This window comes from Panthera pardus, unplaced genomic scaffold (assembly GCF_024362965.1).
Source record: "Panthera pardus isolate Hobbes unplaced genomic scaffold, ASM2436296v1 HiC_scaffold_15, whole genome shotgun sequence".
NCBI classification, from domain to species: domain Eukaryota; kingdom Metazoa; phylum Chordata; class Mammalia; order Carnivora; family Felidae; genus Panthera; species Panthera pardus.
This window is the reverse complement of record NW_026526710.1, coordinates 45,557,915-45,584,445: the sequence shown is the minus strand read 5'-3', so window position 1 is coordinate 45,584,445 and position 26,531 is coordinate 45,557,915. Positions and strand designations below refer to the sequence as shown.

Here is a 26,531-nt window from a genome sequence, read left to right as displayed (position 1 = left end):
TCAGGCACCCCTAAATCTTACTTTTTTAAAAACAAATGTGTTTATAGTAACTACTTTGCCAAACTGAACTTTAAAAGTAGTATCCTTAATATATTCTCTCTATTTCTTCAAGCACAACAGCAAAAATATATGAAACATAGATTCTTTCAGTGATATAATATTACTCTCTTCAACACTTTGGTTTCCTATTACTCAATATAAATCCAATTATTGACAAAAATGAAGCTTTCATTTCAACCTGATTACCATCAGTCATTTTGTGTGAACCGGTATGTACCATGAATATTTGAATGTTATCAGATTATGATCAAATATAGTTCTCTATTGTAAGTTTCCATCATCCTGGAAAAAATAGACATTACTAATAGCTTTCAAGTTAAAAATAGAATTACCAGTGAAATTTAGTGTGTCTATAATTGTCATAATGATGTTTATCAAACCCATAAGTATATCTTACATTTTGAAAATGGTTTTAAAGGCACATAAGGATGTGTGGGTGTTCCACCGTTTCTTAAGGATGGAGTAAGATGCAAAGGTATCTGTATCACTACATGTGATAGCAGATATTTAATACCATTACCTGTGATGTTAAATACCTAATACTACTACCTATGGTATAAAATTTTGTTATCTCTAGCTGTGACATTAAATGTTACTGGCCAATGGCGTTACCACAAAAATGTATTTGCTGGCTTTAGCAGCAGCTCCCGCTGTTCCTAGAAATAACATTTCCTGGACTGCCAAAATAGCACATGGTCCAGTGATGGATAGGATGGACTTGACAATTAAGCCATCTGCTTGCTGGCTTCTCTGATTTTTCTGCTTTTTCCTCTGCCGCACAGCTCAAGCATGGCTGCCATTTAGAAGAAAGACTGGACAAGGAAACTAATCTCTACCATACTTCCTGGATGATTTTAACCAATAACTTCCCAGACCAAAAGGGAAATTTACACATGGTATTTGCACATGCTGGTCACTGATGCTTGGAGGATGTTAAATACCTTTAAGCCAAGTGATATACAAAGACAAACACAGGGCTGGGAATTCGAATAAAGATTCTCCTTGTAGAACAAAAACTACTGAGTCACTTAGATCCAATTCTACCGACAAAATGTCTGTCTGCCTCGTGGAACAATTTCAAACCAACTATGACTCAAAGAAATGAGAGATAGTTCCTTTTATTTTCTCCTCCAATTTATTCTGTAGACTGAACTACACCAAATTTAAAAAAAAAAAAAAAGAACTAGAAACTATATTTACTTTGTTATATTGACTTTCTGAGAGTTAGCAATAAAATGCCTAAAGATTGAATTTAATATATCTCATCATTTTCTCTTATGAGGTGGAATTACTTAGTTGATTATCCTTCTTTTTTTTTTTTTCTTTTTTCTTTTTTCTGGCCCATTGGCCTGTTTTCTGTTTCCAAGGCAAAAGTTGTCAGCCATGATGCATTCTGGAGTATTACCTATCAATCCAACAGAATTCAGTAATCTTAGGCTATGGTTCTGTATTGATTTAAAGATTAGGGTAAAGTTACCAGTTTCTCTTAGACTTTTTCCTATTGGCAAAAGAAAATCTCATACTTTAGCTTTGGTTATGGTTTGAAAATTCAAGAATATTTCAAAAATGTTCATTTACTCTAAAGGGAATAACACAGGTAATTATATTACACAGAACAAAAAATACTCCTATGCCTCAGAAATAATAGAATTTAAAATCAAGGGCAAAAATCAGTATTAAAGGTATCTTTTTATAGATTAAATGCAAAAATAGAGATTTTGACTACTTATTATTGCATGATTTGGAAAAATTGAGATGTCGGCATTTTATACATTTCAAACAGAAACAGTAAGAGTGTACTTTGTTTTACAGTTATTCTAATATTGAGAGATACAAAAATAGATGCCTCCCCACCCAAAGAACCTAGACAGAGTCAAGCAATGGAAATGAAATTGGCATACATTCAAAATACAAGGTGAAAAAGACAACATGTATAAATACCAATCTGGAATTAGCATAACATATCATCTATTTGATTAGCTTTCTTCTATAATTCAAAAGCCACATCTATGAAATTCTTTTTGGTCCCAAATATTCAGCATGTCTTATTATTTATGTGAGGAAAGAAACTATATTTTGTGAAATCTTTAAGATAAAGATTGAAATTGAAAGATGTGGGAAGAGAAACCCTGTTACATATAGTTATGGATAGATTATTCTCAGATTATACATCATTTATTTTCAGTGAAGCTTTATTATATTAGTATGGAAAATCCTGTTTAAGATGGAGATAATATATAACAATGAGGAACAGACATTTGTGTATCACTTGTAAGAACATTTTTTCCCCAAACAGTTTAACTACTATTTTCCAATTATTGACTATCAAAAGATACACACCAACAATTCACACTTATTGACAAATTCATGGACAAATTAAAAAACAAACTGCGGAGCCAGGGAGGTCACACACGACAGAGGGTTGCTGCACAGTCTGTTTTTATAAAGTTTAAAATAAGGTAGTCTTCTATGATATTAAATTTTTGATGGAGATCACCCGTGGAGATGGGCAGTGACTGGTGGGAACACTGACAAGGTTTTCCATGCTCCTGGAAATATTCTATTTTCTGATATGTTTATAGGGGTGCCTTCACTTGGTAAAGATTCACTGAACTGTATACACTTATGGTTTGTGCTATTTTCAGGTAAAGGGAAAAGGGAAAATTTAACACCAAATGTTAATTTTTTTTTTTTTGTAAAATAGTATTGTAGACCTTTAAAAGGAAAACATACTAAATTTAGAGTTTTAATGATTTAACATACTTATGGCCAAGTCTCATTACCTCTCATTACTTAGAGTCCTAAAAAGCAAAATGGGAAAGAAAAAATGCTAAGTTTTATAGTCATAAAAATCCACAAATTAATAAGTATAGAGAGTCACATGTTTTGAGAAAAGAAAACATTATCTATGTTTTCCATAACTGTGTGCAAGGAAGTTTTTCAAAAACAATTATAAATTTGTTAATTAATGAAACTGTAAATTATATATAATTAAATTTGGTTTTTAATTGCGGAGTGCTCTACAAAGATAATTGGACACCTTTGAAAAGTTTATGAATTCTTTAAGTTCTTTCAGGCTTCTACAGAAGCTAGTAACTGCTTCAGACACTACTGATAGTTCAGTGGGCCCGAGAACTTCTTAGTTTAGAATGAAATAATCCTAGTCACAAATACCATTCACTGGAAACAAACATGAGGGTATTTATAAATATCTGAATAATTGAAAGCTTTAATTTCACATACAGATATTAGATGTCATGTTGACTAACAGTGTCATGTGAGGTAATTATTTATTAGTAATAAAGGAAAACTGAGTTATAATCTAATCTCCAAAGGACAAATGCAACTTGTTTGTAATCATTGGTGTTAACTTTATTAAAATTTTTCATATTAAAGCTAGAGGTGATTTGAATGATCCAACATTCTTTTTTCACAGATGTGGAGGCTTAGCCCTCAAAGTTCATACATCGAGATAAATACAAAACCAGATGTTTAACTCAAATCTTCTAACAACTTGTCTAACACACTCATATGCTTCCAGAAAGAAATGTTTTAAGATAATGAAATGAATATAGGTTATACCATGACTGTTCCTCTACTTACTATTCTAACTCAGAGGGCTTAAAGTTTCTTGGAGTTCGGGTTTGGTATTTTAGCTTTCTGTTCAAGGAGCGTCTGCTTTGGCCGCCCAGTATGGACGGGGGCAGGTCAGCTATTTGTCCATCCGTCTCGGCATGGTCCTCACTGAATCACTAGTACTTCGTAGAGCACAGTTTGAAAATAAGTTTACACTAGAAGTCATTGCTGGAATTCTAGTATTCTACGGCGATAAACTGATTAGCAGTTCTAATGTAACTCTTCCAAAGCACAGAGTCACAAACAAGAGAAAATGACTCACTAAATAAGATTTTGTATCCAAGAGTATGAATTATTATTCTCCATGGAAACAAATTATTTTACATGAAAACCAAATACTTGTCTCTGAGGCAATGCGATGGCTGTTTCAAGACTATTGGAAATATGTATTTAATTGTATTTTTAACTATAATAAATTAGGCCCATCTTTCTCCTAAAAGCAGATTTCTTTCTAAGCACCTGGTGGCCTCTTGCTAGAACAAAGACAGCAAGGGCACACCACAGTTACTTCTAGTTGAAACTGCAGCCCTTATTCCTTGAACCACACCATTGAAATTCAACATTAATCAGTGATTTAAGGTGTATTGGGAAGATACCAGTCCACTGGATAGAGATCTGATTTTTTTTATAAAAAAACACATTTGTTTATCTATTTATTTTAATTAATCAATTTTTTTTGGTAATGTTTATTTATTTTTGAGAGAGACAGAGACAGAGCATGAGTGGGGGAAGGGGAGAGAGTGAAAGAGACACAGAATCTGAAACAGGCTCCAGGCTCTGAGCTGTCAGCACAGAGCCTGATGGGGGCTCGAACCCACAAATCGTGAAATCGTGACCTGAGCCCAAGTGGGACATTTAACCAGCTGAGAGCCACCCAGGTGCCCCTAAAAAGGCACATTTAAAATTTGAATTTGAGATCAGTACAACTTTGGGTAAATCCAGTTTAGTTTAATTTCTCTGCCTGTTACCCGTTGGATGGCCTATCTCACGTGTTTTTTATCAGTAGTGAGCAAAACCCCTGATGCCCCCCACCATTAGGCCACAGCCCTTTGTTAAATTGATTTACAAAATATTCCACAGTCTATGGAATGAAAACTGGATTACAAAATTGTGACTTGTTAAATACCATGGTGATATCTGGAACAGATCCGGTTAGCAATATACTCTAAGTTTTCAACTCAAGCAGATGGTGTGAAATTTAAAGCATAAGAGTATATGGCTTCGGTGTGTATTATGTAACAATGTTATGGCACAATTAACGATAATAATAAGTAATAATCTATTACTCTGTACTTGAAAAAGGAAGCATTATGTAAGTTCGTACATCACCAACCCAAATGTTAGGCTCTTATTTAGATTTAGTCTTCTCAAGTGCCACCTCTTTTGCTGTATATATATATATATATATATATATATATATATATATATATATATTTTAATCCAGATGCATTTCTTGATTGAATGTGTCACTTGATCCCTTGAGTTATTGCCATTGTTTAAAGATGTATTGTGAAAAAAAATGATGTATTCCTTATATTTCCCTAAGCCTCTCAATAAAGTTATACAGCATAATTTTAAATTCAAATGAAAGTAACTATGAACTCAAAAATTTGATTAAATTCCAAATTATGTCAAAAATAACTGATACCCAAAAGACTAAATCCAGGTCACAAGGTCACAGATGCCTCACTGATTCACACTGTAAGTATATACTTAGAAGATTTCCAAAATACTTGCTAAATCTTCTCAAAGTCCAGCAAGTTCTGTAGAAGCTCCAAAGCCATATTTTGAAGGAATTTTCATGGACCCAAAAGATATGAAGACATACTAAAATATATTAAAAAGCTATTATTCTACAAATGACCCCAAATAGCCAAAGCAATCTTGAGAAAGAAGAACAAAGCTAGAGGCATCATGCTCCTTAATTTCAAACTATATTGCAAAGCTATAGTAATCAAAACAATATGGTATTGTCCTTTAAACAGACACAGAGATTGATGGAACAGAATAGAGAACCCAAAATAAACTATACATGGCCAATGAATTTACAACAAAGAAGCCAAAAATATACAGTGGGGAGAGAATAATCTTTTCAATAAATGGTGCAGGGAAAATACGACAACCATATTCAAAAGAATATAAATGGACTGTCTTACACCATGCACAAAAATTAATTCAAAATGGATTAAAAACTTCAATGTGAGACCTAAAACCATAAAACTCCTAGAAGGAAACATGAGCAGTAAACTTTTTGACTTAGGTTTTGGCAATGATTTTTCGGATTTGACACCAAAAGCAAAGGCAACAAAAGCAAAAATGAGTGAGTGGAAATACATCAAACTAAAAAAAAACTTCAGCACAGCAAAAGAAGCCATCAATAAAATGAAAAAGCAACCTAGTGAATGGAAGAAAATATTTGCAAACCACATATCTGATAAGGAGTTAATGTCTTAAATATATAAAGAGGTCATACAATACACTAGCAAAAAAGAAAAAAAAAAAACAAGCAATCTGATTTAAAAAATGGGCAGAAGATCTGAAGAGACATTTTTCCAAAGAAGACAGAGATGGCCAGCAGATATATGAAAAGATATTCAACATCATTGGTGTGTCTGGTTGGCACAGAGGAGCATGTGGCTTTTGATCTCAGAGTCTTGTGTTCAAGCCCCATGTTGTGTGTAGAGATTATTTAAGTGAATAAATAAATAAAAACTTTTAAAAAAGATATTCAACATCATTAGTCATCAACGAAATGCAAATCAAACTCCTAAGGAGCTAACACCTCACATGAGTCAGAATGGACACTATCAAAGAGACAAGAGATAATAAATAATGGTGAGGATATGGAAAAAAGAAAACCCTTGATGGGAATATAAATTGGTGTAACCACTGTGGAAAACAGTATGGAGGTTCCTCAAGAAAGTAAAAATAGAAATACCATATGATCCAGCCATTCCACTTCTGAGTATTTATCTCAAGAAAACAAAAACACTGGGGGCACCTGGGTGGCTCAGTTGGTTAAGCATGAGACTTTGGCCCAGGTCATGGTCTCACAGTTCCCGAATTTGAGCCCTGCGTCTGGCTATGTGATGACAGCTCAGAGCCTGGAGCCCGCTTCGAATTCTGGATCTCCCTCTTTCTCTACCCCTCCCCCGCTTGCACTCGGTCTCTCTCTTTCTCAAAATTAACAACAAAAAAAATTTTTTAAGGAAAAAAAAATAAAAAAGAAAACAAAAAACACTAACTTGAAAAGGTATACGCACCTTAATGCTCATTGCAGCATTATTTACAATAGCCAAGACATAGAAATAACCTGTGTTTTTTTTTTTTTTTTTGACAAATGAATGGATAAAGAAAACATGATATGTGTGTGTATAATAGAGTATTATTCAGCCATAAAAATGAAGGAAATTTTGCCATTTGCCATAACATGGATGGACCTTGAAGGCATAATGCTAAGTGAAATAAGTCAGACAAAAAAAAAAAAAAAAAAGATAAATGTTATACGATCTCACTTATATCTGGAATCTAACCACGTTCATAGATACAGAGAACAGATTGATGGTTGCCAGAGGCTGGAGGTAGAGAGTAGTTGAAATGGATGAAGGAAGTCAAAAGATACAAACTTTCAGTTTTAAAATAAGTCAATGGGATGTAATATACAGCATGGTGACTATAGTTAATAGCACTGTATTGCATATTTGAAAGTTGCTAAGAGAGTAAAATTGTTCTCATCACAAGGAAAAAAATTCTGTAACTATGTATGTTTGACAGATGGTAACTAAACTTACTATGGTGATCATTTTGCAATATATACAAATAGCACATCATTATATTTTACATCTGAAACTAATATAATGTATGTTCATTATACCTTAATAAAAAATAAATTTGGGGCACCTGGGTGGTTCAGTCAGTTAAGTGTTCAATTTAGGCTCAGGCCATGATCTCATGGTTCGTGAGTCTGAGGCCCTCATCAGGCTCTGTGCTGACAGCTCAGAGCCTGGAGCCTGCTTCAGATTCTGTGTCTCCCTCTCTCTCCGCCCCTCCCCTGTTCGTACTCTGTCTCTCTTTCTCCCAAAAATAAATAAACATTAAAAAAAATGAATGTAATAAAAGCAAATAAATTTTAAAAAATTAAAAAAAACAAAACCAAATAAGAAACAATCTCTGTCTTTGAAGAATGACAAACATCCAGAGTAAACAGAATTGGTATAGCTGACCCATGTTTTTGAAGTTTCATTGACAATGTCATATGGGTTAAACTGAAATCACTGTCATTCCAAATTGTTTATTACTAAGGAAAGGAATATTCTTAAAGTAATTTTACTTATTTCTGCAGGAAAAACACCCAGGACAAAAAAATTTTTTTACATAGTTTAATGGTTTTCTTGTTTTAATGGTTTATGACTCTGGACCGTGTGGGGTTGGAATCAGCTTCTCTCACCTACCATGTATTGATCTTGGGCAAGTTACTTACGTTACCTAGAGTTCAGTTTTCTCATCTGTACTCTCATGATTTTTAGGAGAATTCACTGAAGTAAGACATGACAGTGCTGGGAGAATTGTAAGTATTCAGTATATGTACACCTCTATTGTTATTATTTTACTAATAAATCATTACTAATTTCGCCAAGCACAACTCCTATCTCCAGACTGACCCAGAAAACAAAACAAAACAAAACAAAACAAAACAAAACAAAACAAAACAATACAAAACAAAACGTTATTGTATCCCAGTGCATTTCTGGCACTCACCTGATTCAAATATTAATAAGGTTGATGACTTAAAGCTTTTCCATTATTGCAGAAAATGCTAAGTTATTATCTGGTAGACAAATCCTAAGACTTTGCACCTTTCTTTGTATTTTTATTCTAATTAGGTTTTAGAAGATTGTTTATTGTATCTATTTGGAGGAATGTGTTTCATGCTGTGCCCTTCATTAAAAAGATTAAGTACTTGATCAATCCTTAACCTCTTAGTGTGTCTCATTAGTTTGGTAATTTATTCATCAAAAATACACTCTGAGATGCATTGGGATTGAAGAGCTGGTGTTGATCCAAGAAAGCATGCTGTGTAGTGCCATGAAACTCATCACTTAGAGTAATGTGCCTTCACAAAGAGAAAGAGCAGGCTGTCTTTATAATAAGAGTATAGAAATGTTTATATCTTTCTGCTACCAATTCAAATGAAATCTTTTGAGATCTGCTAATCCATAAATCTTGTAGAAGTAAAGATGCTATAGAGTTGTAGCATGTGGAGAGTTAAATTTATAGAAATCAAGAATTCTAGGAACTGAACAAGCATTTCTTTATTACTGGGTTACTTTTATAGATTAAAGAAATATAAAATAGAATAATTCTTAAGCTAGAAGAACTTCATTAAAACTGTAAACCTATTAATAATTTAAATATATGGGATTTTTTCCTCAATTTGATAAAATGGTTAGAATACTTTACATATGATTGTATACATTACAGACACACACACACACACACACACACATACACACACACGTGTTTCCTTTTATTTGACTTTGCACTATTTGGAGTCTTTTTAATCCGCAGGACATTACAGTCAGAAATAAATATGTTGTAAACACACACACAAACCCATATAAATACTTTTATTTAAGTTGACAATTTTGAACATCAGCTATTCTAAAGGACCTATAATCGGGAATCTTAAATCCAAACTTTCTTAATAATGGATCCAAACTAAATTATTCGATCATAACTGAGTACTATGTGATCCTTAAAATGCTATTCAGTTCAGAAGCATTATCTTCTCAGTATATAATTAATCTTTTCTTTTCTCATTTTAGAAGACACATGCACATCTGCTACTCATGATTCTTAACTGTTCAGGAAGGCAAGAGAAGTGTCTTCTTTGTGCTTCAAACCTCACCTTTAATAAAATCTGAGAAAATCTATGGATATCCAATAACGACAAGAGAAAGAGAAAGAGATGAGGAAAAGGAAGAAAATAGAAGGCAATGTCAAAGACAAATCAGTAAGGAGATTGATTTCATTCAGGCTATTGAAATAGAGACATCCAAACACCAGTGTCTAAACTGTGGAGTTTTACCCTAGACTTTTAAAGGGAGGAGTAAAGTTCAAGGTAGAGTGATCTACACTTGGTTTTTTGTTTTGTTTTCTTTTCAATCAAGGAAGTCTCAGTCAGTTAGCTAAAATGGAAATGTTTATCCTTGTGTCTAGCTAGTTTCGCAGGGGACAAACAGTTCTAATTTCAGCTAATCATTCATGAGACAAGGAATGGGAAGGAGGAGGGTCTATGTCTGGTTTAGTCAGCAGGTTCAGGCAAAAGGGGAAAAAGTCTGTTTGGGACCTGTCACAGGTACACAAAGGAGTCATCTGCAAATCTTAGAGGGGTCATGAGAAAGGATGGACGGAAGGTCTTATCTAACTCACATGAGTAGTTAAGGTAAACTTTTTCCAATAACACGAAAAGGGCGATTCTGGATAACAAAACCTTGGGGAGATCTCTTAACCATCATTGTTTTCCAGAGCTCAGGTACAGTTCACCAGTAGCAGAAGGGCAAGAAAAAAGCCAGAGTTTTATTTAGGAACATTACATTTTTTTTCTGTATATTAAATTTGCTGAGTTAAATTCATTTTTTACAAACTAAAGCTTTTTCTTCAAGTGTTTTCTCAAATATGCACATCTCTATTGATGTCTTCAATTTAACTTAAAAATTTTCATTTTAATTTGATGTTTGGTTTCTCATTCATATTTTGTATATAAATCCATTACATTATCCTAGAATCAATAATAAACTAAAAGCATCATGATTTCACCTGTTTAGTTTCTTAACATTCTTTTCCACATGCAATTTAATTTACTATGTATATTTTATAATTAAGCTAAATTAAACCTTTTAGACATGGAAAATTTTATCAATCATATAGCCCAACACCTTCATTTGTTCAAATAAACAACTTTAGTCCCATAGAGTTTTCCCAAACTTATACAATTAGCTGTTTTGATTGCCAGGACTAGAACTCAGGTTGCCTGACTCCTACTGTAATTCTCACTGCATTGCAACACACTCATAGTCCCATTTTAGAAACGAATGCCAATATTCTCTTAACATGACCATTAGGACAGATTAAAATTAGAACAGGCAAGTGTAAACACTAAAAAAAAATAAAAAATTAAAAAAAAAAGCTATTTATGGTTAAAGGACTTAAAAGGAAAACCAAACAAGCAGCAACACTACTGAAAACATGCCAAAAAGAAAAAAAAAATACAACTAAAGTTTGCAGTTTATAAAAATAAAGTGACAAAATGAGATCAAGCTGAAAGTTTCATCATTCTTTTCTTTTTTTAAAGCTTATTCATTTATTTTGAGAGAGAGAGGGAACACAAGCAGGGGAGGGGCAGAGAGAGAGAGGGAGAGCCAGAATCCCATGCTGACAGCATGGAGCTGGTGTGGGACTTGAACTCATGAACTGTGAGATCATGACCAGAGTTAAAATCATGTTTAACTGACTGAGCCACCCAGGCAACACGGAAAGTTTTATCATTCTTAATAGATTAATACCAGATTCAATTTCCTAAATGCTTGTTTTTAAAGTTGTTACAAGCCAGCCTAATACTGATAATTGCTCACCAAGAGTAACAGAAGGATATGAATCTCAGAGGAAGTTGTGTCCACATGAATTCGAAAGCAGCTAGAGCTGAGCCAGTTCTCCTAACTGCTCTTGTGTACCTAATGCAGATTTATTTTAGCGTCAAATAAAGGAAGTGCAAGGGTGTTCTTGACACATCAATTTTAGCTCAAGGGCAGCTTCTGGGTAGTTTCCTAAAGCTGAGAGTCTGAGGCAAAGAAATTTGAATTCTTTATTTTCCTTACTTACAGGAAGTCATTCTTATGGCAGGATTAGACCTGGTCAAAAGCAGAAAATCAAAATCAATCATAAATCCGAGTTCTCAAGATTGTGCTCTTTATTATTGAATTTGCTATTCCTTCACTCATAGGTTTATCTAGAGGTCAAGACATTCAAGAAAAAAAAAGAAATATTGGTTAAAAAAACAGTGTATAGAAGTATGAAATATCAGTATGGCTGGTAGAAATGGAAGATTAATTGGATTATTTGACTGTGTAGGCATATGTTTGCATATAAATGAGAAGAGGATTAGGCTGCTTCCTTTCTTACTAAATGAAATATACCTAAATCACTTTCAACTTCTCTACAACAGTGATTTATTAGAAGAAAAAAATTAAGGTTCAACTAAGAACTGAAATCACCACACTTTTCTCTTTTCATGCTAATTTGTTTTGGTACAAAGCACACATTCTTGGTTTTGTGTTAAACAATCTAAACAACTCAGGGATTTGGTAAAAATAGCCTAGCCACCTTCTGGAAAAGTACTTGTTCCTGGACAATATGATAATGAACTTACTCATCAGTATGCACTTAAAAACCCTTTTGTTGTATGCCTGCCAATCAAAACTACTATGTCACAAACTCTATTAATCCCAACCAGTATTCCATCTTGCAAGACTCACCTGAAACTCACCCAACCCAGGTCCTAAACTTCTTAAAATTACTAAAATAACCCAAGGCCTTAACCATGATACATATCCTCCCCAGAGTTCTCATTTCTGAAACACTGCGAAGACACCCCCGGGGGACTATTTACCTTTACTGCACTAAGTCTCACTAACTTAGCTTTTTTTGGATCAACAGGTTTGCCTGGTGATATTTTTTAAGAGTTATCAATTAATCCAGAAGATTTATTTACCATATTTAAAATAACTTCAGTTTCTCATATGAAATTGGATACTGTGATTGCTGTTTGCATAGATAACTCATATCTTGGTATATTTTAAACAACGATTAAAGTATTTTCAATTCACAAATCACTGGAGTCCACCAACTTAAGTTTACAAACTTTTAAAATATTACACGAGTTTAAAAATTCTTAAAAAACTCCCGGTTTGTCTTTTTATTAAAAACGAATTTAGCATATCACATTAATTGGGACAGCAGAATCATAATCAAGAAGCAGTTCAAAATATAGTATCATTTTTTTTAATTTTTTTCCCTGCTTTAGAAAAAGTATTATCTGCTTGAAATTGTGTTTTCTTCCATATACAACAAAGGGTTTCCCAGCTGGAATTTTTACTATCTTGGGAAGGTGTCCACATATCCAATTGAAAAAAAAGTCAGGTGAAAACCGTAGCCAACAATGAAAGAAATTGAACTGCCTATCAGTGGATATGTTCAGACTGTCTTCAGACAGCAGATGTTAGGTATCTTGTACATGGGACTCAAGAATCCATTAGAAAATAAGCTCCATAAGAGCAAAGGCTTAGTCTGTTTTACTCACTAATGTATCCCAATGTTTAAGCTAATACTTGTACAGCTCAAAAATTACTTGAATAAATGAATAAATCAGTCAGAAACTTAGACCAGATACTATTTAAATTTTAACAACCATGCACAGAAGATAGCTCCGAGTCCCTGCCTTGCAGCTTGTGCTTTATCAAGTCCTGGTCTGGCCTTCCACTAGCCACCCCCTTTCTCACAGGATGAGAAGGTGTGAGGCCAAGGGGACATGCTTACAAGAGCCCATTGCACTACCTCTGAAAGCCCACGGAAAGTAGCCCATATTTCACTTCCACAAGCCGCAAGGGCCTTTTCCTCCAAGGACAAATGTGAGGCCCGAAGACTGGCCGTGGCCATGGAGTAGCTCTTCGTGTGGTTAGAGACAATGGCACTTATATTTTCTGGATGTGGTATCCACTGGTATATGTGCGAGACCCCTCGAAGTATAGTTTTGGGCAGACTGAGATGGAAAGGGTGGGCTATGGGCTGGAGGTTATGTGTCTGCCGTCAGCTCTGCCTGTGCCACAAAGTACCCCACGTACAACTTCAAGGAATCTGAAAATTCTGAACTAGACCTGACCTTTCAGGACATTATAAAGGAATGTTTACCAAAGAAGGAGGTGAAACATTTTATTTAACAGCTTATTGGCTTCATTTATCATCTTTAAGTATCTAGACACAGGGCATGTGTATCCCCTTGAATTTTAGAGTAGGTCGGTGCCTGATACTCATTTTCTCTCCATTCTTCCCTGAGGATGCAGACAACAAAGAAACACTAGGTGACAACTCAGTAAGGTGAGTTTAACTGCTGGTGGATTTAGACAAATACTCCCATTTTCCTTTGATAAGTCTTTGGGTCACTTCATGCCTGAGGGCAAGACCTTAAACACCACAACGAGGGGCCCTTGGAGCAGAGCTACCAGCAGCCTTCAGTGTGCTGAATCACCTCGATGGACTGTTGAATCTGCAGACTTTCAGAAACCACCTCCACAGACTCTGACTCATTATATGTGTATGGGGTGGAAGTGAAGGATACAGAGTTGAGTGTGTGCGCTTTTAGCCTGCATCCTAGGGGATTCAGATAACTTTGATCCGTGTATCACATGTTGAAAAACACCAACCATGCTAGCGAAAGTAATAAATGGTGACACTTTGCTTTTTTTACTTTGGGCCTTAGGCAAGAGGATCGATCACAAATGTCCTTGGGGAATAATATATGGCCCCATTCAGCTCACCACTGTGACATACCGCCTGAGAATTGGAAGCCAAATCTTTAGCCAAAATAAAGTATGCACTTGTCTGGAAGGTCATCTTTGGTCTTTGGGGTGGGGGTGGGGGGAAGGTAACCCACAGGACCTTCCCTTTCCCCTTTACTCACTGACTGTAGAGTATGAAGAGCTAGAAGGTCAATATCAGAGTGTAGGATCTGGGGAAGGAGAAAAGAGCCATAACTGAGTATGAAGGAGGAAATGCCAAACCTTGAGCTAATATTGAGCAACTGACATTTTCCTGGATTGTCCCCTGTATCTTTAGTTTTGTTGTTGTTGTTTTTAGTTAGTCTTTAGTTAAAACAATAGTAACAACAATGAACAAGTGTGTTTAAAACTATAGGATCTGCTTGCACTTAAAGCTTGCTGTTTTTAGTCTTCAACCCTGTTTTTCAAACCAAATCATTTCAATCAGGGGCATAGTGAGGTTTTAAAAACCAGGGCAAGAGAGCCTAGGGAGGGGAATCCAAGTCGTTAGTTAGGGAAAATTATATATAATTTAACCTTTAACCTTTTCCTCTCCTGTTTTACACACATACTCCTTTCTCCAATTTTATGCTAGCATGTAAAGTTTTACAAAGGAATATTATTTGAAAATGTAGTCAAAGTGATCAGCTTGCACCTGCCATGTTTCCCGGTCACGTTTCTGATTTCTTTCCTTTATACTTTTCCTATCTGAGAGTTTATTAGCCAAGGGCTTAATGTGTTCACTTAAAGTTTCTGAAAATTAACCTTTTTTTTAGAAATACTTGGAAATACAACACTCTCAGAATATTAGGCACATGAGTCTTTATTCTCCAAAAACACTTATTTTCCTCCTCCTGCTTCCTGGTCTCATCTTAGTCACACACGTCTGACTTTCAATATAGATGTGAAACTTAACTTCCCTGAGGCCCTATTCCCAGTGTTAATAAATATATCTTACAGAATATCTGGTTAAGTGAACTTGGATTTCTCTTCCCATAAAAAAGTAGTATCACCTGACAAAGGGTTGTGTAGTTAGATGTTCAAGCCTGAATAGATTCAGACTGAATTGGTGTAATTTGAAAAAGCCTATAGAGTCATATCCTTCATTCTATATAAGCTCCTCATAAATATTTAATTTTGTTTAATGTTTTTTATTTTTGAGAAAGAAAGAGAGACTGAGCACAAGCAGGGGCAGGGGAGAGAGACACAGAATCCGAAGCAGTCTCCAGGCTCTGAGCTGTCAACACAGAACCCGTCACTGGGCTCAAACTCACGGACTGTGACATCATGACCTGAGCCGAAGTCAGATGCTTAACTGACGAGCCACGCCGGCACCCCATAAACTGCTCACAAATTTTTAAAACTCATCTATCCTTTAAAGGTGAGTCACAGTTCTTCTGATTTTCAGCATTTGAAAGAAAAATGAAAACTCACCATGTCTTAGTGACTCAAAAAAAATGTGCTTACGGTGTCTGCACATTTTATTTTATCTTTTAATCTGTTTTTAGGAATCTCATTAATTGGTATAAAAATATGCAAAAAGTAGCATACTTACCAATCAAAAAGGTATCATGGATTCTAATTCATGTTCTCTAACCAACACTTTCATTTAAGGATTGTGAACACCTTACTTAGAATTAGTAACACAGGAGTCAATTGTTATTGTTTTCAAGAAGACCTTTTAGCTACTTATTTCTAATATCAAAAAAGTCACGCTAGAATTGTCAAAAAAAAATCCTGTTGGGCAGACTCACACTTTTAATATAAAGTAGAATAAAATCCCCATCGGTAATATGTCTGACTTAGAGAAGAATTTCATTTCAAGACACACGTATTTGACTTGAGGATGTGAACGTGAAGTGGAGTTCCCTACCGAGGTCCTAAAGTTCTTTTTGCAATAATTAAAAAATGTTTATTTATAACAGGCATGCTTACCATTGCATATGAACATATTTATTCTGGGACCACTGGTTTAAGAGTACTTTTTGAGGTTTCTTCAAGCCTACGGGAATATTTTAGATTCTGGAAAGAATTCAGATGTCACAATTTCTCTTTAACCTATTTTAACACAGATATTACTGAAGTAAACCCTGAGGAGAGGCCCATATACTATCAGCAGCACACACAATCTGAGCTTTTTCAAATGTAACCATTTCAGCAGCATGCAATTTCTGGTTCAGAAGTCAAAATTCAAGGAGTCTCATTAGATCTGTGAAGCCACGTATTGTCAATGATATAGGACTAGGGCAAGTCTACTTGCTTCAGTTCTCTGATTAAACCATCTGTTCATAACACTCTAAATAATTGACTCACAAAATGATATTATTAGAAACTAAATATGTCCATTTATTCCCAAGGACATTATTTCACTCAGAAATCTGGTGGTGAGGAATAAAAGGATCTCAAATTTTGACAAAGGAAAGTGCAGTAGGAACTTGGCTTGGCTTTCCATTAATGATTAGGCTAGTCTAATATTATTCTCGAAATAAGACAAAACTATGCTCTTTGGTAAACAGTCAAGGTTTCTAACAATCCATCAATACTGCCATATGCAACTTATACTATGGCTTGTGACACATTTTTAGACATTAGCAGACATGATTAAGGAAAGAATAGCACGATGATTTCTGCATCAAAACTAGCTTCTCTTGAGGTGACTGAGTTTCTTAAAGCTTCTCTAAGTAGTTGAGGCTGTCCATATTGAAAATTTGTTTAAGTAGGTTCCAAAATCTTTTTTTCCGCATCAGGATGCTCTAGGAGCTTTAAGAGTCTATAAGGCAGTAAGTGGAAAAGTGCTGTAAATCATTAAAATTTTAGTTCCTACATAACTAATAAATTAAATTGATATTCAGTTCACTGCCCACAGTTTAATTCAAAGCGTTATTCATTTTATGAGATACTATGAACAGTTTCATTTGACTTCCTCCTTCATCCCTTTGATAATCATAAAATGTAGTCATGTTGTTTTCTGTTTTCCTAAGGTCAAACCTGTAATGTCCTTCTAAGTGAGGCTTTTTAGAATCAACAGCCTCTTTTATGCTCCCAAACCTTTAACAACAAAAAAAAATTGTTTTATAAACACTAAATTCTAATCAAACTCAACCTGTAAATTTATAATTAAATAAAGGGGGTTTATTTTATTAAGCATGCACTAGACTTTACTGCATACTGTTGGTGATTTCTTACAAAAGATTGTGAATATATTTGTTTTTCAAATAACCACCATATCTATGTTGATGTCCCCACGCCTTCGGTACAGCTCAGACACGTCTTATTAGTGACCAGATGTGACAGACAACTACTGCTATTTTACCATGTTTACTAAAATAGTTGTCCATGCCTTAACTTTTGTTGATGGAAAACCACCATTGAATTTATTGAGGCATTTTGTGTTATGTATTTTTTTAATTTTTTTAATGCTTACTTATTTTTGAGAGAGAGAGAGAGAGAGACAGACAGAGCACCAGTGGGGGAGGGGCAGAGAGAGAGGGAGACACAGAATCCGAAGCAGGCTCCAGGCTCCGAGCTGTCAGCACAGAGCCCGATGCGGGGCTCGAACTCAAGAGCTGTGAGATGATGACCTGAGCTGGGATCGGATGCTTAACCAACTGAGCCACCCAGGTGCCCCTTGTGTTAGGTATTTTTAACAGGACACTTCTAGGCCAGGCAATGTTGTATCTGCAGAGCTTACTCCCTTCATTCAGCTCTCTGTAGTTAACTTAACAGAAAGCCTTCCTTAGCATCTAAAATAGCATTAATTCAGTCCCATCTCCACCAGTATCCATCCTTTTTTACCTATTTTATTTTTCCCTATAGCTTATTGCCACCTAAAAAGTATTATCTTTTTAAAAAAAATTCTTATTTGAATATAGTTGATATACAATATTACATTAATTTCAGGTGTAAAACATGGTGATTTGACTTCTCCATACATTATGGTATGCTCATTAAAAGTGTAGCTACCATCTGTCACCATACAACACTGTTAGAGTATTATCGATTATATTGCCAACGCTATGCCTTTTATTCCTGTGACTTATTCATTCCATAACTAGAAGCCTGTGTCTCTAACTCCCCTGCACCCATTTTGCCTATCCTTCCGCCTCTCTCTCCTCTGGCAACCATCAGTCTGTTCTCTGTATTTATAGGTCTGATTATGCTTTTTTTGTTTCTTTGTTTATTCACTTGGCTTTTTTTAGATTCCACACATGAGTGAAATCATGTGTTATTTGTCTTTCTCAGTCTGATTTATTTCACTTAGCATAATACTTTCTAGGTCGATTCATATTATCACAAATGGTACCATCTCATCCTTTTTTATGACTACATAATATTCCATACCACATCTTTTGTATCCTTTGGTCTATTGCTGGACACTTATATTGTTTTTATATCTTGGATTTTATAAACAATGTTTCAATAAACTAGGGGTGTATATATTTTTTTTGAATTAATGTTTTTATGTCTTTGGGTAAATAAAGTATTGTCTTTTGATTTGTTTGTTGCCTTTTTCTCTTAATTATAATAAAAGCTCCAAGAGAACTGTCTCCAGAAAGTATCTATTTTCCATACTTCTATACCCCCAAATTATATCCCATTATAAAGTATATACAGGGTACTCTATAAATATTTGTTGAATAAATGAATACAAAAGCTCTATGAAATATTCATTTTTGGATTTTTGTTTCTCAGTAAAAAGAGGAGGAATCAGCCATATAAAATTTACCTCTTATTTTGGAACCAGGAGGTCTTATTTTAGTGAGCTGATTACCACCAGCATTCATTGGCTATATCTAAAAATTCTCCCCGAAAATGATAGGGAAGCTTCGATTATAAATAGCTCAGGTAATGAAAAAATACAGACAACCTAATGTTATGTTGCCAGTCTTAATTCCCTGATTCAATTATGTTTAAAATAGTATACTGCATCAGAAAACATCAAAAGAAGTAATTACGGTGCACACACCAGTGAATGCTGCTGGTAGTCTGCCCAGATCCCCTTGGTAAGTGGGTTCACTGGTCCCCTAGCTACTGTGCATGTGGCTGACAACAAACCAGATGACTCTCCAGAGAATTGCACTCAGCCAAACACAATCTCAGGAGACTTTTCTCCCCCCACAAATGAGCCATTGATTGACTGAAAGGGAATCAACAAATTGATTCCCCTTGCCTCAAGGTGAGCCTTTATCTGCCCTGTAATTTGGTCCCCAGAGTGTCCCTTCTAGGATAAAACTAAAGCAAGTCTCCACCTAAGACCACATTCTTGCTTGTTGTCTTTTTTCTCTGCAATGCCCTGTTTTCCTCACTCCTTGTCTTCTGAAAGTAGCCCCTAAAAGGTCACTGGAACAAGAATCATGTGGAAAACTCTACTTCTGGGGAACTTGACCCAGAATATCCAGTCGCAGTATTTTTGAAAAATTTTAAGTCCCTTTGGCCGAAAGTTCATACGTTCTCCTGATTGTTTATTTTAAATCCTCCTATGATCAGAAGTGATTCCAAACATATGGTGGTGTTAGATCCATAGGCTAAATATAGATGGACATAGAATCTGGCCTGCTGTTAAATCCAGAACAGTATACTGTCCTGGTAGAACTTATACTGTCCTTCGTGTAGAACTGTATACCAACAGAACTGAAACTTTCCCAAGGATGTCTTATATGATGGTAAAATTGTAATATCTAGCTTTCTAGTAAACTGGTGCAATGCCTGGACCCATATAAAATTATATTGGCATTTTGATGGCCAGTTTATCAGAGAATACCTTAGCTAATTGTATCTTTCCTTTATGCAGTTTAATGATCAACCAGATTCTTAGTACTTTAAATCACTGGAGCAGTGTCCTGAGACACTCTGTCCTTGCACCTTCTGTATGTGCTACAATTCCTTGACCCTTGTGAATAATCGGTCAAAAATCCAAGTGTGCTAAATTCCTGGGCTTGGTCCTGGTGGACTTTAAAGGACAGTTGCTTTAGATTAGTGCATATTATATTGCTGTATATTAAAATTTCTTGAGGGACCTTCTCCAAAATAAAAATCTCTGGTTCCACCACCAGAATTTCAAATATAATGTTTCTAGATTGTGGCCTAAGTGTCAGTATATTTTTTTAAGTCCTTCAGATTATTCTAACTGTGCATCCACATTGAGAGTCACTTCCTGGGATGATTTTCAAATCAAAAAGTGTGATGCCAACAAAACATTAAGGTTAGCACTTTTGAGAACAGTAGACTTTGTCCTTTCAGCCTTCTCTGGCAATATTCTACCATATATAGTTAAGGTCTTCTGTTAATTGCATTGTCCAGAATTTCTTCCTTTCCTTTTTTTTTATAATTTTTTTAACATTTATTTATTTTTGAGAGAGAGAGACAGACAGACAGACAGTGATCCAGGGAGGGAGAGAGAGAGAGAGAGAGAAGGAGACACAGAATCTGACGCAGGCTCCAGGCTCTGAGCTGTCAGCACAGAGCCCGATGTGGGGCTCAAACCCATGAACTGAGACATCATGACCTGAGCCAAAGTCAGACACTTAACCGACTGAGCCACCCAGGTGCCTCCCTTTCTTTTTTATTTTAAGATTTATTTTTATGTAATCTCTACCCCCAGCATGGGGCTTGAACCTATAACCCGGAGATGAAGAGTGCCATGCTCTACCAACTGAGCCAAACAGTTGCTCCCAGAATTCTCTCTCTCTCTCTCTCTCCCCCTCTCTCTCTCTCTCTCTCTCTCTCTTTTTGCCTATAATAGTAGTTCTCAACCAGGGACTATTTGCTCCCAAGGACACATTTGACAATGTCTGGAAGCATCTGTGATTATCTCAGCTGGAACAGTACTCCTGGCATTTAATGAGTAGAGGCTAGAAATTCTGGTATATTCCTATAATGCACAAGACAGACTCCACAGACATAGCAAAGAATTATCTATCGCAAAATATCAATAGTGCCAAGATTGAGAAATCCTAGTTTACACAAAAAACCATTTATTTCAGAAGTTTATCTTTAAATTCAAGGTCTTTTTTAAAGGCACTATAAATATCAAAGTAGCTCCAACAAAAGGCATCCCAACACTATTAAAACAGATGACAGTAATCTGACAATAATTTAATTATGCATTCAGTTCTTTCCATGACTTTTAAACTTCTGCGCCATGACTGATGGTACTGTAAGAAGTGTACTTTCAAAATTCCCTTGTTTGACTGAGTGAAAAACAATATTTGGATCCCTCAAATTCTCTGGAGTATACTTCTATTCAGGGTCATCTGTTTGATTTGATTCAAGATAGAAAGAGTAAAAGCCACTTAAAATGAATCCTAGATAGAAAGTTACAAACATAAGACTCTTCAATGTGCCCTCATGTAATCTTTAAAGCAGATATTATGTTCAGGTTTCAGCAGGAAATCAATCCCTTCATTATTGTCGTAACGGATATACACTCCTGCTGGTGCCTAACCCAACTAGCCATCTCCCCCCAAAAAACAGGTCTCAAATGTATACATACTTTTTGTCTTCTTACACCCTTTCTCCTTGCAGAACTCTGCTCATCTAACTCTGCATGTTTGTAGCATAGCTTTTAATCAACTGACTTCTATCCTACTTCCTCTCCCAACCACCAGCCCAGCAGCAGGCACAGGGCCAAGCTGGACCAATGGACTTTTCCTCACAGATGCTGTGAAGAAAGACTCATGGGGCAAAACTGGAGGCATCTGAAGACCGTCTCTTGGGGCCAAGACCCACATGTCCCGGCAAGTTCCTATTCCTCTTCTCTATTCTCAGTTTCTGTGATTAATACCATCTTCCCAATAAAATATATTTTCATGTTACTATGAGTCAAAATCCTAGTGGATTTTAATCTTGTTTATAGGGAAAGAAATTTTATATACTATTTATGTACCATTTACCAGCTGTGTGACTATGAAGAGGTTATTTTCTTTCTCTATGCCTCAATTTTTCAGCTATAAAGTGAGAATAATAATAATAATAATAATAACTAACTCATAATGTTGCTGTATGACAGTCCTTATAAAGTAGTTCAAAAATTCTGGACTCAGTAAGAACCACATGATTTTTATCTTTGTTATTATTATATGAATAATACATAATGTTCTATGGATTTTGAGATTGGCCTTTTAACTTGCTTACCAATTGAAGTATTTTTGGAACTAATTCTCTGAGTTTCTAAGTAGAAAAGTATATTGTCTATAAGTAGTAGATTATAATTCCCTTCTTTTTTTACATGTTCTTACATTTTACTTCTCTTAATGTATACTTTGTGAATTTTAAAATTCATAACTTTTATGGATTCTTAAAATTATTTTCCTTTTGTTCTTTGTGAAATAGAATTTTAAAGTCCAAAATTTCAAGTTTTCGTTAAACTCTTTAAACTTTAAATTTTTGATTACCATTATTTATTGATTATTGCTTCTTTCCCATATACTCCGACTACACCTTCAGCCCTCCAGCTCCCCCTGGAAATCATATTTAATGCATAGCCATCTCTCACTGTGCCCCTCGGATCTGTTTTTATTTGTTTGTTTGTTTAATTTATATCCATTTCGTCTCTGCTCTAAATTTCCTTAATTTATCTTCAAATCTGATGAGCTTTGTGTAGTGTGCACTTGAATCCTCCATTATGATTTTATTTTGAAAACAGTGTTGTCATCTTACTGCTTTCTTTTTGATAGGTCATTGAATTCCATGATTCTTTTTGATAGGTGGTTTGTATCCCATGATTGTTTCATTTCCTTGTATGTGATGTTTTCTAAGAGTCAGTGGAGAGTCAGAACATTCACCACTGGTCAGTGGTAATGAGGCTGCACCCCTAACGGTGTCAATGGAGGTCATGTGGGGAGCAGTAATAGGGGACTCCATACCTGTGAACCTGGATAATGCAGCAGTAGCCCTGTGGGAAGCCAGAACTCTTGCCTCCCTCCAGTACCAGGAGGGAGAACCTTCCCATCCCTAGTGTCAACAGTTATCAATGGGGAACTTGGCATTGTACCCAACCTGGATGTAGTAAGGTGGCACTCTCTTCCTGGCCTTCTCTGCAAGAATACAGAGAATACCAAATAAAAAGTTTAAATAAAATGAAGAGGCTAATTATACATTACCGAAAATATCTAGGTTTTAATAAAAAAATCACTTGTCATACCAAAAATCAAAAAGATCTCAGAGGAAGGTAACAAACAACTACTAACATCAGGAAACAAGGCATATCACAATAGTCTCTGCCAACCTCAAAAGGGAAATGAGGCAATACTGTGAACAATTCTACATGTATAAATTGGACAACGTGGATGAAATGGGTCATTTCCTTGAAAGCACACCAAAACTCACCCTACAGAAAATAGATGATTTGAATAGATCCACAGCTAGTATAGAAATTGAATTCATAGGGGCGCCTGGGTGGCTCAGTCGGTTGAGCATCTGACTTCAGCTCAGGTCATGATCTCATGGTCTGGGCATTCAGCCCCGCATCAGTGTCTATGCCAACAGCTCAGAGCCTGGAGCCTCCTTTGGATTCTGTGTCTCCCTCTCAGCTCCCCCCTCCTCCCCCTCCCTGTTTGCACTCTCTCTCTCTCTCTCTCTCTCTCTCTCTCTCTCAAAAATAAAAATAAAAACATTTTAAAAATTGAGAAATTGGGGCGCCTGAGTGGCTCAGTCAATGAAGCATCCGACTTCGGCTCAGGTCATGATCTCGCTGTTTGAGTTCAGGCCCCGCATCTGGCTCTGTGTTGAGAGCTCGGAGCCTGGAGCCGCTTCGGATTCTGTGTCTCCCCCTCTCTCTGCCCATCCCATGCTCATGCTCTGTCTCTGTCTCTCAATAATAAATAAATGTTAATTTTTTTTAATTGAGAAATCGAATTCATAAATTAAAAACTCCAGAAAAAAAGTCTGCAGACTTTTCTCTGGATGGTTTCACCGGAGAATGCTACCAAATGTTTAAAGAAGCAACACTGAATGCTTTCCCCCTAAGCAAAGGAATACTACTTTCACTAATGAAATGTCTACTTTCACTAATCTTATGCAACGTAGTAATGGAAGATTTTGCAAATGCAATAAAACTAAACAAAAGACATATGAATTTTAAAAATTATTCATATTTGCATATGACATGATTGTATGTGCAGGAAATTTGAAGAAATCTAATGAAACATATCCCTAGAATTTAATATCCCTAGGCATCATGTTCAGCAATGTCACAGGATACAAAATCAATATAGAAATCTACTATATTATCTATATGTTAGCAATGAATATAAGAACACCAAAATTAAAATACAATGCCATTTATAATCTCCAAAAAAAACCAGAAATAAATGTAAATCTAACAAAACACATACAGGAATTTTATGCGAAAAACTATAGGGGCTCCTGGGTGGCTCATTCAGTTAAACATCCGACTTCGGCTCCATCATGATCTCACAGCTCGTAAGTTTGAGCCAACGTTGGGCTCTGTGCTGACAGCTCAGAGCCTGGAAGTTGCTTCAGATTTTGTCTCCCTCTCTCTCTGCCCCTCCGCACTGGTGCTCTCTCTCTCTGTCTCTCTCTCAAAAATAAACAAACATTTAAAATATTTAAAAAAACTATAAAATGTTGTTGAAGTAAATGAAAGGTGGCCTAAGTAAGTGGAAAGATACACTAGGTTTTGTTTTGTTTTGAAGTTTATTTATTTATTTTGAGAGAGAGACAGAGCATAAGTCAGAGATAGGCAGAGAGGGAGAATCCCAACCAGTCTTTGAACTGCCAGCACAGAGCCAGATGTGGGGCTCAAACCCACAAACTGTGAGATCATGACCTGAGCCCAAGTCAAGAGTCAGAAGCTTAACTCAACACAGTAAAGATGCCAATTCTCCATGAATTGCTATATACATTTCACAAAATTCTTACCAAAATCCAAGCAATATTTTTGGAAGATATAAATAAGATTATTCTAAAATATATGTGGAAAGGTAAATGAACTAGGATGGCTGGAACAGTTTTGAAAAAGAATAATAAAGGGAGAAATATACCTAATTTCAAAACTTATCATATAGCTACTGTATTCAAAACTGTGTAGTATTGGTGAGAAATAGACACAGATCAGTAGAACAGAATAGACAACTCAGAATTAAGATGCAAAAATATGCCCAATTTATTTTTAATAAAAATGCAAAATTAATTCAATGGAGGAAGGGAAGCCTTTTCAACAAATGGTATTGAGACATTTGGGCTTCTTTAGACAAAAATAAATAAATAAATAAATAAATAAATAAATAAATCACACACAAAAAACTTTACCTCTTACAAAACTAATTCAAAATTTAACTCATAAAGCTATAAAACTTTCCGAGGGGTTGTAGGGGAAAACCACTGAGATCTAGGTGAAGGCAAAGAATTCTCAGATTTGACCCTCAAAGTATGATCCTTTAAAGGAAAATTTGATAAATTGCACTTCATCAAAACTAAAACCTTTTGTTCCACAAAAGACGCTCTCAAGAGGATAACAAGACAAGCTACAGAGCCAGAGAAAATATCTGCAAACCACATATCCAACATAGGACTAGAATCTAGAATAAAGTATTTTCAAAACACCACATTAAAAAAATAATAATAATCCAGGTAGATAAAGGACAAAGGACATGAAAAGAGATGTTTCACTGAAGAAGGTATGCAGATGGCAAAGAAATACACGAAAAGATGTTTGACATCGTTAGCCATTAGAGAAATGCAAATTGAATCACACTGAGCTATGACCACACACCTATCAGAATGGTTAAAATAAACACCAGTGACAACACCAAATGCTGTTGAGAGTGCAGAGGATGTGTATCACTCATACATTACTTGCGGTGATGGAAAATGGTACAGTCACTCTAAAAACCAGTTTGGCAGTTTGCTTAAAAATTAAACATGCAGCTATCATATGAGCCAGGGATTACACTCCTGGGCATTTATCCCAGAAAAATGAAAACTTATGTTAATGCAACAACCTAGATACATCTCCAAAAAATTATGCTGAGTGAAAAAAAAAAAGCCAGAATGTATGTCACCTTGTAAAATTCCATTTATTTAGCATTTTGGATATAACACATTAATAGAAGTAGAGAACAGATTAGTAATTGCCAGGAGTTGAGTCTAGGAGGTAGTTGTGGCTATAAAAGGACAACAACAAGGATCACCATAGTGATGGGCATGTGTATCCTGACTGTATCAATGTCAGAATTGGTTGTAATATTATGCTAAAGTTTTGCAAGATATTACCATCCAGGG

General features: G+C 35.5%; 1 long non-coding RNA gene across 1 annotated transcript in view; it reads left to right on the top strand.

Moving 5' to 3' along the window:
- LOC109276451 (uncharacterized) overlaps positions 1 to 22,023 on the top strand; it is a 93,894-nt gene extending 71,871 nt beyond the window's left edge. The window contains exons 6-9 of the long non-coding RNA XR_002084671.2: positions 8,223 to 8,263; positions 15,455 to 15,669; positions 19,208 to 19,291; positions 21,896 to 22,023. This is a non-coding gene — a long non-coding RNA (uncharacterized LOC109276451). The remainder of the gene's footprint in view (positions 1 to 8,222; positions 8,264 to 15,454; positions 15,670 to 19,207; positions 19,292 to 21,895) is intronic.
- The last annotated feature ends 4,508 nt before the right edge of the window (positions 22,024 to 26,531 follow it).